This window comes from Amia ocellicauda, chromosome 11, assembly GCF_036373705.1.
Source record: "Amia ocellicauda isolate fAmiCal2 chromosome 11, fAmiCal2.hap1, whole genome shotgun sequence".
In the NCBI taxonomy this organism is placed as follows: domain Eukaryota; kingdom Metazoa; phylum Chordata; class Actinopteri; order Amiiformes; family Amiidae; genus Amia; species Amia ocellicauda.
Genome location: NC_089860.1, coordinates 9,640,704 through 9,658,030, shown reverse-complemented (window position 1 = coordinate 9,658,030; position 17,327 = coordinate 9,640,704).

Here is a 17,327-nt window from a genome sequence, read left to right as displayed (position 1 = left end):
AACTAGCAGTGATTTCATTGGGATTCTAAACTAAGCCTTCCCATCTCATCAATATTATACTCATTACTCATGAATAATAATCATTCACCTCTAAATTGCCAGCATTGGAAGGTAATTTGCAGATAATACGTTGCAAGAAAGGAATGTGAAATGCTGAACTCCAAGTTAGGAGTAACAGCTCACCAAGGACAAAGGCAGGATAGGATGTTAATATGTTTCCCCCACACGTGTTCAAATAATTATTAAAGGTTGTACTAGTTAAACAGTCAGCGTAGCTTTCTAAATTTCCAGGAGCGTGCTTTGTTATCCTCACCAATTACTCCCTGATGTAACAGCCTTTTCAAGTCAGATAATCTATACAGTAGATAGTTCAAGCTGTGAAAGCAATTTGCCAATTAAGAATGCACAGTGATGCCAAAACCAACAATTAAAGCTGACCTCCAATGGTGCTTTCTTCCTTAAGCTAGATATGTTACTTTCAAAGCCAAATATGCCCTCTGCTGTTCTGATTCTGCTATTAAACACTGAAAAATGTATCTTTTGCAGATACTGTACATGCACTATACATTTTGCCTCAATTGAAACAGAACAGAACCGAAGCAAAACAAAACTAAAGTTTGTAGAGATTTTGACTTATTTAAAGACAGCTCAGACTTGGATCTCTTACTGGTAACAAATAAAGCTTATTGATAAACTAAAACTAAAATTATGATGAAAGGAATGTGGAAAAACTTGGCTGCAGGATTTGAATGTGACATCCACATTAAAATGAGAAAAATGGTGAAAGGAGCTATTTCTCCCATAAAATTATTAACATTAAAATGTAGCAGCAGCATTTGTATCTCATACCCTTCTTCTGATTGAGGCTGTGCTTTTGGTTCCTCTATCTTTAAATTCAGGTGATACATATATTTCTCACATGATATCTAGGCCTGGTTGTACCCGCCGGCTATTTCCCAGGTTATAGCTGATATGATGACATTTTGCTGATTATCAATGTTTAAAACTCTCTTCTAGAAAGGTCACCTCAGGACTTTACATTCCTTTCGTTCCAGGACGACTGATCTCACTTAATAATCTCTTTCACTAAAGAGGATCTCCAGAGGATTCCTGATATTCCTTTCAGTACATTCGATTCAATGGTAAAGCTTTGGTTTTATATGTCCTACATTAGTGCCGTTGTGATGTTACATTATATTTAAAACATATCTGTATTATCATATACATAGTGTTAAAGATTCATAACATTTTATTTATTTGCCTATTTCAAACGATTAAGTAGGAGGGATCACAAATCCATCCCAAGTGGCAGCAACTAATAAAAGACTACAGAAAGTGTTCTCTCAGTCAAGGAGGATGCACAAAATAATGATTGATGGGACGTGAATAAATGTCATTCTTGTGCTTTTGGAAAAACATGCGATTAGTTGAAAAACATATGAGATTGATCTGTGCAGTGTTTTACATTTGACATTTTCTTATATATTTGTTTTTGTTACAAGTTATCAAGGGATTTTATAGATGTGGTGGTCACTATACAGTGGCAAGAAAACCCTTTATGAACCCTTTGGAATTACCTTACTTTAATTTTCCACACTGCACTGTCAATGTTTAAATGATGTATTCAATATAGACAAGACAAATACAATGATGTGTGTGTTATTTGTTTAAGCAGACTGTGTATTTCTACGGTTGTGACTTAGTGGAAGATCAGATCAAATGTGATGACAAATTTATGCAGAAATCCAGGTGATTCCAAAAGGTTCACATACTTTTTCTTGCCACAGTATATTATAAAGGACTATTATAACTGTATATATGAACCAGATGAGAATAATCATAGGACAAACAGAGACCTGAAACAGTCTAAGAGCACAATCAAGCCTGTGCCTATTTGCTCATTGTGCCACTTGAACTCTGTGGGGTTTACAGGAGTGGGAAACTCTCAGGTTGTGATCATTTTATGGTGGAACCCTTTAAATAAGACTGTACTTCCACACCAAATTACAGCATTTAGGAGTCAAACACCTGCTGACTTTTCCATTGGAACCGGTTTAGTGTTGAGGCTCAACGTTGTCGTACAAAGTTTGATTTGAAGTTCTAATAAACCCCTTCTGAATTGCTGCTGACCTTAAAATATGACACTAATTTTCGAATCTAACTAATATTCTAATAGACGATGTAGGATACCCCTCCATCATTAACATCCATTAACATCGTGGTCCCCCCTACATACGCCACTGGTCAGGACCTTTGTGGACTGATGGACTTCAGACTGCACATGACGGGGTGCTGCTGACTAGGACTAAGCCTGGGGCAACAATGTGTAAAACTAAGCGTCTGTCATTGTAAAAAATGGGTTTGAGAAATGCAGGTCTGCTTGACTATTTACAAAGTAATTCATGAATTTAGGCTAACGAACAGGTAGATTATTACTGTAATGTGAGAACTACAGATACACCTAGTATGCCAGCAATTGTGTTTAATACATCGCAGGGGGAAGCATTTCTAATTCACAACATGCTGTGTGCATGACATTGTAATGCATGTTCAATCTCCTCAGGAGCCCTATGGGAGTATTTTGGGGAGGCATCCTCAGCTCAACCAAGACTTACTGTTTGCACTTTGCATCTGGCTGACTTATGCCATTTCAATGTTCATTTCATGTCATTGTTCGGTGGACGTTTCAGAATATTTTATACTCTTATACTATGACGCTGTTAATAGCTTATCTGTTACCTTGTCAGTTCTTCAGGCTGTTTGTCATGTGTTACAGTTCCATATAGTTCCATCTAGTGGCCAAATATCATAATGCAATTGTGCTGTTCCAAACTTGTGTTATTCATTATAAGCTTTATTGACGCGAATGTTCATATGTATAGTTTAACCAAAGCATTGTTCATTCATGTTATATATAGCAAGATTCTCACAGCTCCTTCACAGTAACAAATCGCATCCGTATTGACTCAATACATTGTTCTCTCCATAACGGGACGATTCCGTATTGTAAGGGACGGGTGGCAACTCAAACACCGACTCACACTGTAAATAACCTGCAGCTGCATTAACTCACCCAGGACTGATCACGCTGCGTCATGACGTCACTGGCGTGCGTGTGCCGCGTCACTCGTATGTGGTTCTCTTTGGAGGTGAGTCGCGTTTCTATTTACTGAACATTTATACACACACGGGCTGTGACTCGATACTGAACACAATGCAAGCGACGAAACATAAAAACATAAACGTCTGAAACAAAACTAGTCATTCCCTATGATAAAGATCTAGGTATTTAAACATGTTTACATTCAAAATATGAGTCGTTTTTCAGCGCAATCTGCTCCTGTCCTCCTCCATGAAACAGTTTCACTGCTTGCCCTTTGTTGAGAAGCACTAGCTGCGATTCAACGCGATTAGAGCGACTATAATGTCAGACTGGACGCCGTTTCTCGACTCGTCGAGTGCGGCCAGCGACTCCGAGGCCCACGGCGGCCTCCCTCCTGCAGCGCCGAGGTATATAGCGCCTTCAGCGGCCCAATGTAAAGATCACTATTGCACAGCTCAATACTTGTGTATAATGACATGGATGAAGCGAGAAATGACACTTGACAATATAACTCAACATACAGTATGCACTTCTCCTCAGTTTCTCTCCATTCAGCACCAATATCCAGGGCCTCTTATGAGCTGATCCGCAGGCTGTAAAATGAGCAATGTGTCAAACTGCTGTGCAACGGGAGTCTTATTCCTCCCCTGCTGTCACAATCCCTGTTGATTGTTTGTGCGATGAGGGGAAGATATGAGCAACATGTCTAATGTGTGAATTACTGCCTTTTTAATGATCATTATCTGCAGCCCGAGACATCGTAAGAGGCGGCCTGATGGAGGGGTGTTGGAAGAGCGTAGGAAGGTCAGTGTCTGTGAGGAATTTCTGAATGTCCTGTAGCCTCCTATAGCATACAGTACAAACAGGGCCGCTCGGCCGTCTTGTTTCATTGTGAATGTGTGTGTAAAACATGTTCACTGGTTTCCCCTCTGAGGGTTTGTACTGCATTTGCAGAAATGTACACAGATAACAGATTGATCAGCAGCAGCAGCAATGAATAGTTTTCTCTGCAGGTCTATCAGATGAGTGACACCCATCTGTGTGCTCGTTGTCATTCCTCTTTATGGGTCTTCTCAGGTTTTTCATTTCACAGTTATAGTTTGGGAATCTTAAATTGAATCTGTTTTTCGGAGCTGAAATCAAACTCGGCTGTTGTGCCGACATTTGAAACTACCAAGCGCCAAAGCCGGTCATTGTAACCGACAGCTCTTTAGCAGCTGTGATATGACAATCAAAGGCAAACTATCGCATACAACTCGTACGTTTTATTCATGAACATCATATCCAACATCTGTATAGCACAACTGGATTATTTAAATTGATATATGATCCTAAAAAAATCATATTATTGCTCTGAATAACAAAGCACTTTTTCTAAACGTGCACACTGCAGTCAAAACATGAATAACCATACAGCCTACAATAAGCACAAAGCTCAAAAACGGCATACAATAAAGGAATGAAACAAGTGTTAACGTAAATATTGTTTATATAATAATCATGCTCAAAAGCAATATGTTCTAGTTGAAGAATAACTATTGCGTTTATCAAAACATAATTGTACACTAAAGTAAACATTTGCAACACCATGTAAACTTTGTTTTCAACATACAGTGCTTGTATTCACTGTAGCTTTGTATTTCAAGAAACGATTGAGTATATATTTAGCCTGCATACCTGACAGCTCGTACAGTCCTCACAGGACAGTTTCTGCACTTTCCCTGCATGAGCTCGTACCTCACACTGCATTTTGACAGCCCTGTCCAGGTGAACACTTCTGCTCCACGAATGTATAGCATCGCAATAAATGCTCCTCTGCTGATAATGTCCCTGAATCATTATTTTGCGTGCAATGTGTCTGCGTTATTGCGCTCTGTACTACGTGCAGTAGCAATCGTGTTTTGATCAGTAGAGGAAAAACACTCGGTGCCATTTGGACCTGTGTTTCACTCACAATGTTTTCACAACACTGACACAAACCCATGAATGATCTGTCATTCCCAGTATCAATGATGTCCCCTGAATCAGTCATGTTCATATACACGGCATTTCCAAAAGGCGCTCTCTTCAGTCTCCGTTTCCAATCCATGTCTATTTGCAGGGTAATCACTGTATCCGCTCAATCTGACTACAATTGTAAGAACACACCTGTAATGCTGTACAATGCGTGTGTTTTTCAAGCACATGAAATACTGTAGACAGGTAGAGATCGCCACTTGAGCGCCAGACTGACTGCATTGTAAAGGAAAGGCAGGATTATGTGTTATATTTGATTTCTTATGTATGTAAATGACTGGTCAGAATAACCCAATTTTGGCTATTCTAGGTAAATGTATTCTAGATAAACGTATTTATTTTAGCGTTTATGCAGCTAAAACGCTGTAGGCATGTTTAGGACATATAGTTAGGAAAAGTCAGGAATGGGTATGCGCTGTGTATTTAGGAACACAGTAATTCAAATTTGAATAACCAAATCGGTCAAATTGACCGGCTCGGCTCTTCTAGTGTTTAAACAACATTAAACCCCACAGCTGGAGAAAAACAACAGCATACAAATGTAGCTGCTTTAATGGGACACTTTAAATGTGTGCTTTTCCATTTCCTTCTCCTTCTCTTTCAAACAATCAACATGACAGAAGCGGAAGCGCCAGAAGGCAGACAGGACGGACCGTGGAGAGACCAGTGCTCAATCTGCACCATCCACACCGGACCTGTCCACCTCGGCCCCTGCTTTCTCCCCCTCTCCCTCTCCCTCCCCCTCCACTTTTCCCTCCCCCTACACCTCCACCTCTCCCTCTCCCTCCACCTCCACCTTTCCCTCCCCCTGTCCCTCCCCCTACACCTCCACCTCTCCCTCTCCCTCCACCTCCACCTTTCCCTCCCCCTGTCCCTCCCCCTACACCTCTCCCTCTCCCTCTCCCTCTCCCTCCACCTCCACCTTTCCCTCCCCCTCTCCCTCCACCTCCACCTTTCCCTCCCCCTGCCCCTCCCCCTACACCTCCACCTCTCCCTCTCCCTCCACCTCCACATCTCCCTCTTTCTCACCCTCTCACTCCCTCTCTCCCTCCCTCTTTCCCTCCTACTCTCTGTCTCCCTCTCTCTTGCCCTCTTTCTCTGATTTCTTCCACAGTAGCAGCGATCCCCTCCTGGTGGAAGTAGGACAAGCGGAGGAGATTGAAGATGATGAAGATGTGGTGTTTGTGGCAGTGGTGCGCGCTGCTCAGACGGAGGAAGAGCGTCTGCAGGTCAGTGGCGTTGCTGCAGGCGCTGTGATGCTTGTGGCCGCTACACAGGTCCTGTCAGTGCTGCCATCCTCAGTGCCTGGCTCAGCAATTCAGTGCCCCTTCTGGTGGCGCTGAGAACAACTCAGTTTCGTGCTGTAGCGCTTGCTGATGTATGTGTTGTTTTCCACAGCTGGACAGAGAGCAGCAGCAGCAGCAGCAGCAGCAGCAGAGCAGCTCTCAGAGCGCACAACCCGGACAGGACCCCCCTACCTCGCCTGTCTCCTCCCGCCCCTCCTCTCAGGTTAGTGTGGACCCTTCATCAGAAGGCGATGCGCCAGAGCCTGAGGAACATGAGGACTATCTCCTGGTCACTGTGGGAGCTGACGGACAGGAGCTGGAGGGTCATGATCAGTATCTCCTGGTCACTGTGGGAGCTGACGGACAGGAGCTGGAGGGTCATGATCAGTATCTCCTGGTCACAGTGGGAGCTGACGGACAGGAGCTGGGAGGTCATGATCAGTATCTCCTGGTTCCTGTAGCAAATGATGGAGAGGATCCTGGGGTACAGGAGTGGGAATTCCTGCCCGTGGGTAAGAAGTGGTTTCTCAGCAGGTGGTTTAGGCCAGAGATGTGTCTGAGTCAGACAGATGTTTTAGAGCAGGGTCCCCGCAGATTTGTAGTTTATTCTTGTTTTATGGGTAATTTCAGATATTGCTGTGTGCTGTTTTTCGCTTTGCTTTACAAACCCGCAGTGCTTTAAACCAGGCTTTGTGCTCTTGTTCCTGCTCAGACGACGATCTGGAATCTGGTGGTGCCTTTGGAGACGAGGGACTGAACGCATCGCAGATTGAACTCCTGCCCACCAAGCGGTTCGATCCGGCCCACAGTGGAGGGAAGACAGCGTGAGTTGCCCTCCTAGAGCCTATTGCTGAGTCAGAGCAAGTTCTCCTCACCTTGGGTCTCTAGACGCAGTGAAATCTAATGAAACTCACTTCCAGGCATCTGTTTCTAGAGGCAGAGTTGTGAGACCAGTGACCTGGGAGTCCCTGTTTGTAGATGTTGCTCCAAAATACAATCTCAGCTTAGACTGACCTAAGAGAGCATCGCAATAATGTAGTTATAAGCTTATATGGGCACATTTCTCTGGTCCCAATCTAATATGCTGGAATTAATATACACACAGTTCTACCAAGTATGTGTTGTACGTAATTAAGCAGAGTTTGGTCCCCTGACTGAGCTGTGTCCAATACTGTTCTGTATTTCAGATGTCAAGTGTGCCTGATGGACTTCAACGAGGACGAGGAGCTGAGGACCCTGCCCTGCCTACACGACTACCACGTGCAGTGCGTGGATCGCTGGCTAGAGGTGAGCCCTCCCTTCATTCCTAGACTGTCTGTGTGGTTGGATACAGAGTACTGGGATTGATTTCACTGCAACTGTACTTCACGGTAGAGCGTGCCTTAAAAATACGATGACTCTCTGCCAGGGGATAAAATTAACTATTTTGGCCACTAGCCACTGTGTCTGGTAGAAGGAAAAGACTTACCAGCCTCTTGGTATTTTTACCAGCCAAAGGAAAACCTCAGCAAAAATGCAAGAGGGTGCGTAAATGTGTGGTGAACATGTTAAGACGTTGCATTTATTCAGGTAATTAACCAATCACCATAACAAAAGCTAATTGCACACCTGTATAGACTAGACAGGTGTGTTTGTGAGGGAAAAGGATCTGGATAGAAAAAGATGCTCCCACACAGTTTCTATTTGCAAGTGTTATAAGGTCTTTGATCAAAACATTGCATTGTTTTGAATTATAACACTTGCTAGTAGAGGCAGGAGCATCGTTTTCAAATGAATCAATCACATGTGCAATAACATGGTAGCTAATGGGGATCTGTATAAACGCACTAAACCAACACATGAGAAGGGGTGTTATATGGTGACACATTATTGCTCTTCATACTCCTCTTCCTCTTCAGTGCTACTCCCTTCTCTGGGTTTCTGCACGTCATGAAAAGGATTTCATTGGATTGGCTAGATATTCATAGAGTCACGGTCTGTGGCTGGGTAAAAAATATATCATCTCTAGGAATGATGACAGACAGTGATGTTGTTTCCAGTGGTCAATACCGCACGCCAGCAAAGACGCACTGTAAACAAACCGCACGTTTCTCTTCCGCAGAATCTCCGCTACGCAGCAGAAAATGCGTGTCTCTATCGCAAATCGTTTCAACACAAATGAATACGTTGTAATTGATGCAATTGATGAATACTTCTCTAACACAACCACTTTGTTAAATAAATATCTACATTATTAGAAGCCGTATGGAAATGGCATAATAATAGCAGACCTGTCAACTCGCACGCATCGTGTCAGACTCTTGTATTATTGTTTCCCAACATTATCACAACTGTTTATTGTCACAATTTCAAATTAACTATAAAGGTTCTGACTATTTGCTTCATAATGGAATATTTTGCAATTACAGATGTAAATGACTGACCAATAAGTTTTTATTTTAAATTTTTTATACATTTTCATCAATTGCAGTTTTGCAATGTGAGCTGCAATGAAAATGCCTTAACATTAGCGTCCTTGTGGCAATGTTTTCCGGTCACAACCGCGAAATACAAAATGTATAAGAACTATCTATAGCTAATTTATACAATATACTTGTCTAAACGATTGACTTTTCCTCTCCACACCACACTCACACTGACGCTCTGCGTTCAGAAACACAACTGTGCTTTCGAGTTCCAGTGAGTACAGAATAAAGAGCAATAGCTGGCTGTGTGTGTATTCATTTGTTTGTTGCTCCTCTTTCCTTTTCTGTCATATTATAATTCTGAAACACTTTGATCCAGGTAATTAAAAAGTTTGGCGGGTGGCGGGTTTTATTCACTGCTCTCTGCACAGGATGACACTACTAATTTTGTTTTGATTGATTTCTTCTCCTCCAGGACAACACATCCTGCCCCATTTGCCGATGGGATGTCAGATCAGCCTTCGAGTGACCAGTGAAGAGGCCCCCCCACCTCACGGCAAGAAATGTGAGTGTTCCCCCTTGTTCTGACAGCTGTATATATGTCTGTACATAGTATTATATTGTTTTGTTTCTTTACACTACACTTTACTACTGCAGCGGATCCCGCTAACTTCCAGTGCAGGACTCCTTCTGCTATAAACGAATCTGAAGAGAATGAGCTCCACCTTTTCTTATATAACAGGCCTTGGAAAGAGAAGTCTGTAAGTAAACTGTCGTTTTTAAATAATTATAGCCTGTTTTCACTGATTCAAGTGCTGTTTCACGTTAGTTTCACATTTTAATGTTTATTTAGTGTGTATGGTTACCATGACAATACATGAATTTATGCTGAGGACCGTTATAGGAAGTGTTAGCGCAATAGCCGTCTGTCATTCAAATTAGCTGACGTTTTTTTGTAATGTCTATATTTTTATATTTTACGATGTTCTATGCAGATGATTGCCTTGTATATGCAAACAGTTGTATATTGATTTATTTTAATACTATTTAAAACAAAGTGACAGTAAAAGTGGTTTTGAAGTTAATTTTGTTTTGATTGAATTCTTTTCCTCCAGGACAACACATCCTGCCCCATTTGCCTATGGGACGTCAGATCAGCCTTCGAGTGACCGGTGAAGAGGCCCCCCCACCTCACAACAAGAAATGTGAGTGTTCCCCATACACGGACATTGAAATCGTGCACATCTCAGAACACTTATTGCACTTAAACATACACTGTGCATGTTGGAACCATAGATTAAGTAATCAATACAAAAGTAAATAGTGCACTGTGCACATTGAAATAACAGCAACAACTAATAAACACTTTAGGTAAAAGACACCCACACCAAGAACCCTGGGCACTGCTGAGACATTGGAAGAGGCAGTCAGCCTGCTACGGCAGCACTTCACCGGGAGACAGCGGGTGCTCCTTCGGTGATACAAGCTACGGAAACGGCATCAGCGGCCGGGTGAGTCCATTCAAAGCTACGTGACTAACCTCAGGGATGTGGCTAGATCGTGCCACTACGGGGTGCTTCGGACCAGATCGTATGCGATCAGCTTATCATCAGGGATAATTCAGCCAGTATATGCTGCACCCTAGATCTCCAACTTGGCCATCGCCACAAAGAAGTCCGGGGGGCTCCGCATCTGTGTTGATCTGCGCTCTGTCATCAAGGCAGTCATCCCAGACAGATACCCTTTGCCCACAGCGGAGGAGTAAGCTCGACTTGCGTCAGGGCTATCTCCAGGTGCCCCTCCACCTGGCCAGCCGAGATCTCACAGCTCTTGTCACACACGCAAGGTGTTCAGGTATACACGAATGCCCTTTGGGCTTAGCTCTGCCCCCAGCTGTTTCCAGAAGGTGATGACCACTGTCCTGGCAGGGATCCAAGGGGTCGCAGTGTTTCTGGATGACATTCTGGTCCATGCCCCTGACCTCTCTGCCCACAATGAACATCTCCACTGGCTTTTCACCACTCTCCAGGAAGACCATCTGACGCTCAATGGGGAGATGTGTACATTTGCAGCACCAGCCATTGACTTTGTGGGTTTTCAACTGACTGCCAAAGGGATTGTGCCTCTCATGTGAAACATAGAGGCAATCCACAACATCCCAGAACCCACCTCTGCCTCCCAAGTGGCCTCGTTCCTGTGGATTACTGCCTTCTACCTCCGATTTCTGCCTCAATATTCCCAGACTACAGCACCCCTTCGCCAGCTCCTTAAGAAGGAGGAGCCGTTGAACTGGACCCCAGCCTGCACGGCAGCGGTCTGTGCGCTCAAAGCACAGCTCACCACGCCTCCTGTCCTGGCCCATTTTGACCCATTCAGCCCTACTGTGGTCTCATGTGACGCCTCAGCTGGGGTGGTGGGAGCAGTTCTGTCTCTGCCACAGGATGGAGGGGAACGACCAATAGCCTTCGCCTCCAAGGCCCTGACCCCCACGAAGCAGCGCTATTCTGTTGGCGAGGGAGAGGCCCTTGCCTGCATCTGAGCCTGCGAAAGAGGAGCTGAAAAGTGAATCAGAGAGGGACCCTGTCCTGACAGCTCTCCACACCTACATACGCACAGGATGGCCAGGAGGAGCTGGCTCCGTTTGCAAGGGTGAGATATCTGTGTCTCCAGGGGGCTGTGCACTGTTGTTCCAGGCAGCTTGTGTGCGCGTGTCCTCACAATCAAGCAGAGATCAAGAGACCTGATGTGGTGGCCAGGCATTGACCAGGATATTGAGGCTATGGTCAGGGACTGCACACCACGTCTGCTCCGTGGAAAACTGGACCGCCTGTCCAGGCCCCAATGCAGCCCCTCACGTTGCCGTCCCGCCCGTGGGAACACCTACAACTCTGCGGGGAGATTCATGGCCAGGCAGAACCTCACCACCAACGCTTCCTACTGGTGGTGTACGAGCTTCACTCAAAGTGATGAGAGGATAAGAGGTCAGGAATGTTTGGAAATGACGACTGGTTGCTCCTGTGTGATTTATAATGTCAGTTGTGTGTGCTGTGTCAGCTGCACTGATAACTGAAATTCATATTGTTTCCACATCAAGCAACATCATTAATTAGTATTGCTGTTGAGTGAGAAAAACACACGATTTCCATTGCCAATCGTTTAATCCTAGGAGATCTGTTTTATTGCAGTCAAATCAGTGGATTTACACTTTGAGACATTTTGAAGTTAATTTTGTTTTGATTTCTTCTCCTCCAGGACAACACATCCTGCCCCATTTGCCGATGGGATGTCAGATCAGCCTTCGAGTGACCAGTGAAAAGGCCCCCCCACCTCACGGCAAGAAATGTGAGTTTTCCCCGTTGTTCTGACAGCTGTATATATGTCTGTACATAGTATTATATTGTTTTGTTTCTTTACACTACACTTTACTACTGCAGCGGATCCCGCTAACTTCCAGTGCAGGACTCCTTCTGCTATAAACGAATCTGAAGAGAAGCAGCGAGAATGAGCTCCACCTTTTCTTATATAACAGGCCTTGGAAAGAGAAGTCTGTAAGTAAACTGTCGTTTTTAAATAATTATAGCACGTTTTTTTGTAATGTCTATGTTTTTATATTTTACGATGTTCTATGCATATGATTGCCTTGTATATGCAAACAGTTGTATATTGATTTATTTTAATACTCTTTAATACAAAGTGACAGTAGAAGTGGTTTGAGTCTAGCTAGGCCCTTTTTTCCTGTTAGCTCGTGATTGAAATCTATCTGTCTACATTTGTAATCGTCTGTGTGTGCGGATCATTTTCTAACACGGATTTCAGAGTACAAGCGCTCCTGCCTCCTGATTCTGTATTGAGAAGCTGTTCACTGTCTGCCCAGCCTTGTACTTCAGACACATTGTGAGGGCAGAACACTAAAAACACTGACTACACGGTGGGCCCAGCTACAGGAGGAGTGGATCCATTCTGCACATCAGCATCCAACCTCTTCGGCCATCAGACACTGCAGAGAGGTAACCCGTGACCTGTCTGTTGGTCCTTCAGGAAACCTGCAGAAAAGTGACATAATCTCCCTTCATCAGAACAACATTCTAGGCTACAAAGGAAAGATTAGCAGTGTAGGAGAACAACCACACAGCCAGAGAGGGTCCGATCAAACTCCCCTGCTGTCTCACCAGCCACAACCACGCTCTGCTGCTGCTCCCAAAGAATATTCACCTGCTACAGCAGGAGCTACAGACCTAACGAAATACCGGATACGTCGTCAAATGGTGAGTTCTGGCCTTCTGAAATTTGACGACCTCCCAGAAAACGAATGGGCCTGGAAGTTATACTTCCATAGCAGCACCCAATACTTAAATCTTACAGCCAGAGAAGAGCTAGACCTCCTCTCCAAATGGCTCGAGCCCGAGTCATCTGAGCAGGCCAGGAGAATCAGATCAGTGCATGTTCACAATGCAACAGCAGGGCTCGCGATGGTATGGCAGAGACTGGAAGACTGCAGTGGTGCACCAGAAGTTATCGAATATGCACTGAAGAAAACTGAACATTTTCCAAAAATAACAAACAAACACCATCAGAAGCTGAGAGAGCTTGGAGACATGCTTCTAGAGCTGGAGGCAGCAAAAGGGTTTCGGCGATGTCCTCCTGCCCCAGTAACTATGTACTTACATAAAAGGTCTGGACCAGGTTCAGGTTCTGGATGGACCACACCTCGCTGACCTAGCTTCTGAAATGTAAGGAGCCAGAAGGACAGATGGCTGCCTGTGAGGTGTTGGACTCAGTGGGAGAGGTGTGAAGACCCGGGGGCATGTGGTGGTGACCTTGCCGGCCCCGAGTGGAGCTGGGCCCCCCTCCAGACCACGAAGGGCCCAGCGAGCCAGTGCAGCCTCAGCAGACTGGCAGCGAAGAAGAGGAGGAAGACCGTCCTTCATCCTTCAGCCCACACAATATGTAAACAGGCTACACGTAAAAGTAATGTCCCAGCCCACCCCAATGCAGTACAGTTTTCCCTTGTGACAGACTGGACAGTGAATGATGCAAAGAAGCCACAGGAAGCACCCTTAGTTAGTCCCTGTCTAACCCCCCCACTCCACTCTAACTGCTCTAAAGGGGAGAAACAAGCAAACAGTGGCCCGAGACCCCACTTATCTTGCTGACGCTGCAGAGTTATAGCAAAGTCGGAATTGCAGCTCCTCTTCGCCACAGTCCAGTACATTCCAGTCTAGTCGCTGATTTCAGAGCCTCTAGTCTCCTTTCCTGATGCTCTCTTGCTCCCTTGCAGTCGTAATCAAGTTCTTGTCCCGGCACCTTTCCCTGCACGCTCTCGTCAGCCCAGTCTCGTCTCCCTTCTTCTAAACCAGTCCCAACTTTTATAGACACCTCATTATCTCCTAACATCCCACACCTGAAATCATTCACCCTCTACCCAACAGGGAGCACAGCCTCCAACCACCTCCCTCCCCCCTACACATCACAACACTATTACACCATCTATAATATTACACCACCTTCTATAATCTTCTATACACCAAAATATTACACCACACACACACACACAGCTATCAATTTACACATAGTTGCCTTACTTCCACTGTACACACAACCCTCACACCCAGCTGCTATATAGGCTACACATCTTAATCTAGACAATCAAGTGTCTATTCGATTTGTTAGCTGGCATATTCGTAGCATTGATGTACTGTCCAAAAGAGTAGCAGTCATGAACCACCTTGAAAATCTCAAAACAGATTCCTGTCTTTTACAGCAAACACACTTATTAGATTCTGATCACTCAAAATTAACCAAAATATATTTTTTAACCAGGTATACTGAGCATCACGAAACAAATACTGCTTTGGGAAACTGCTAAAGTAGTACTGAGAGGGAAGATAATATCATTTTCATCAAACAAAAGAAAAAAAAAATAGAGATCAAGAGACCAGCACTTCTGGCACATATCATCACCTGTATTTATGAAAATAGATCCCTTTATGAAATAGAATCCCTTTATCCTCCGCTAATATCACATCTCTCGGTATCAACATCTCAACCAAGCTATCAGAGCTCTTTCATGTCAATTTGATTTGAATCACAATTCATGGATATATATTGAACAATCAGAATGTTTTGTTGGTCACCTCCCATTCATGACCAAATCCATTAAAAAACATCCTTGCTTTAACAATATAAAGCAGCAGGGACCTGTGATTTCCCCTCTCCCTATCCATGCCGCGATCCGCAACTTGGAACTTGGACCGCACCTCGGCAGCACCCCCCCTCACGGCACTTTTTTCTTTCTTTCATGGAGCCCTAAAATCCAGGCTATGCCCCTGATCTTGCTTTCAAAATGGTACAGACTTCTAATGAATATAGATCCCGCTATTTATCTTCCAATCACCCAGTGGGAATCTGACCTAACAATTACAACTGATAACAACTTCTGGACACAGATTTGCTCCAACACCTTTTCTGTGTCAACATTCACCAAGATGCACCTACTCCAGTACAAGGCCATTCACAGAGCACAGATCACACAGTATGAGATGTGTCCAGTGAGCTTCACTGATAAAGACACCTGTACTTATTGAACCCTTAATACCCCAGACACTTACCTCCACGCCTTATGACAAAGCCGCCCAGTACAACATCATAACGGTTATGTCAATCATTTTGAATTGTAGCATCCCATTCTCTCCACCATTATGTTCACTAGGTGACCTCTCAGACAATAACACTCAATCACATCATACCAATCTCATTGTTGTCGATCTAACTATCAATCCTCCTGAACTGGAAAATGAGAGAAAATAAGAGTTTTATTTATATATCTATATCATATATATATATATATATGTATATGTATCTGTCAAGTTTAACATTTGGTTACAATAAAGCAATGATTGTTTGACTAAAAGACTGTGTTACTCTTATTATTGTTCAATAGTTTGGAAAGACATTGGAATGCTGGCCTGGGAATCTAGAGAATCATTCCACTGCCACACAGAAAGCGCTTTTATTTCACAAGCTTTTGAAAATCCAACAGAGTTGAGTGCTTTTCTAGAAATGTTTAAACTGCTCACAGATACACTGTAGTTTTTCTGTAGCAGAAATTATGAATTGTTACAGTGAGGGAATAAAGTATTTGATCCCCTGCTGATTTTGTATGTTTGCCCACTGACAAAGAAATGATCAGTCTATAATTTTAATGGTAGGTGTATTTTAACAGTGAGAGACAGAATAACAACAAAACAATCCAGAAAAACGCATTTCAAAAAAGTTATAAATTGATTTGCATGTTAATGAGGGAAATAAGTATTTGACACCTTCGACTTAGTACTTGGTGGCAAAACCCTTGTTGGCAATCACAGAGGTCAGACGTTTCTTGTAGTTGGCCCCCAGGTTTGCACACATCTCAGGAGGGATTTTGTCCCACTCCTCTTTGCAGATCCTCTCCAAGTCATTAAGGTTTCGAGGCTGACGTTTGGCAACTCGAACCTTCAGCTCCCTCCACAGATTTTCTATGGGATTAAGGTCTGGAGACTGGCTAGGCCACTCCAGGACCTTAATGTGCTTCTTCTTGAGCCACTCCTTTGTTGCCTTGGCTGTGTGTTTTGGGTTATTGTCATGCTGGAATACCCATCCACGACCCATTTTCAATGCCCTGGCTGAGGGAAGGAGGTTCTCACCCAAGATTTGATGGTACATGGCCCCGTCCATCGTCTCTTTGATGCAGTGCAGTTGTCCTGTCCCCTTAGCAGAACAACACCCCCAAAGCATAATGTTTCCACCTCCATGTTTGATGGTGGGGATGGTGTTCTTGGGGTCATAGGCAGCATTCCTCCTCCTCCAAACACGGCGAGTTAAGTTGATGCCAAAGAGCTTGATTTTGGTCTCATCTGACCACAACACTTTCACCCAGTTCTCCTCTGAATCATTCAGATGTTCATTGGCAAGCTTCAGACGGGCCTGTACATGTGCTTTCTTGAGCAGGGGGGGACCTTGTGGGCGCTGCAGGATTTCAGTCCTTCACGGCGTAGTGTGTTACCAATTGTTTTCTTGGTGACTATGGTCCCAGCTGCCTTGAGATCATTAACAAGATCCTCCCGTGTAGTTCTGGGCTGATTCCTCACCGTTCTCATGATCATTGAAACTCCACGAGGTGAGATCTTGCAAGGAGCCCCAGACCGAGGGAGACTGACAGTTATTTTGTGTTTCTTCCATTTGCGAATAATCACACCAACTATTGTCACCTTCTCACCAAGCTGCTTGGCGATGGTCTTGTAGCCCATTCCAGCCTTGTGTAGGTCTACAATCTTGTCCCTGACATCCTTGGACAGCTCTTTGGTCTTGGCCGTGGTGGAGAGTTTGGAATCTGACTGATTGATTGCTTCTGTGGACAGGTGTCTTTTATACAGGTAACGAGCTGAGATTAGGAGCACTCCCTTTAAGAGAGTGCCCCTAATCTCAGCTCGTTACCTGTATAAAAGACACCTGGGAGCCAGAAATCTTCCTGATTGATAG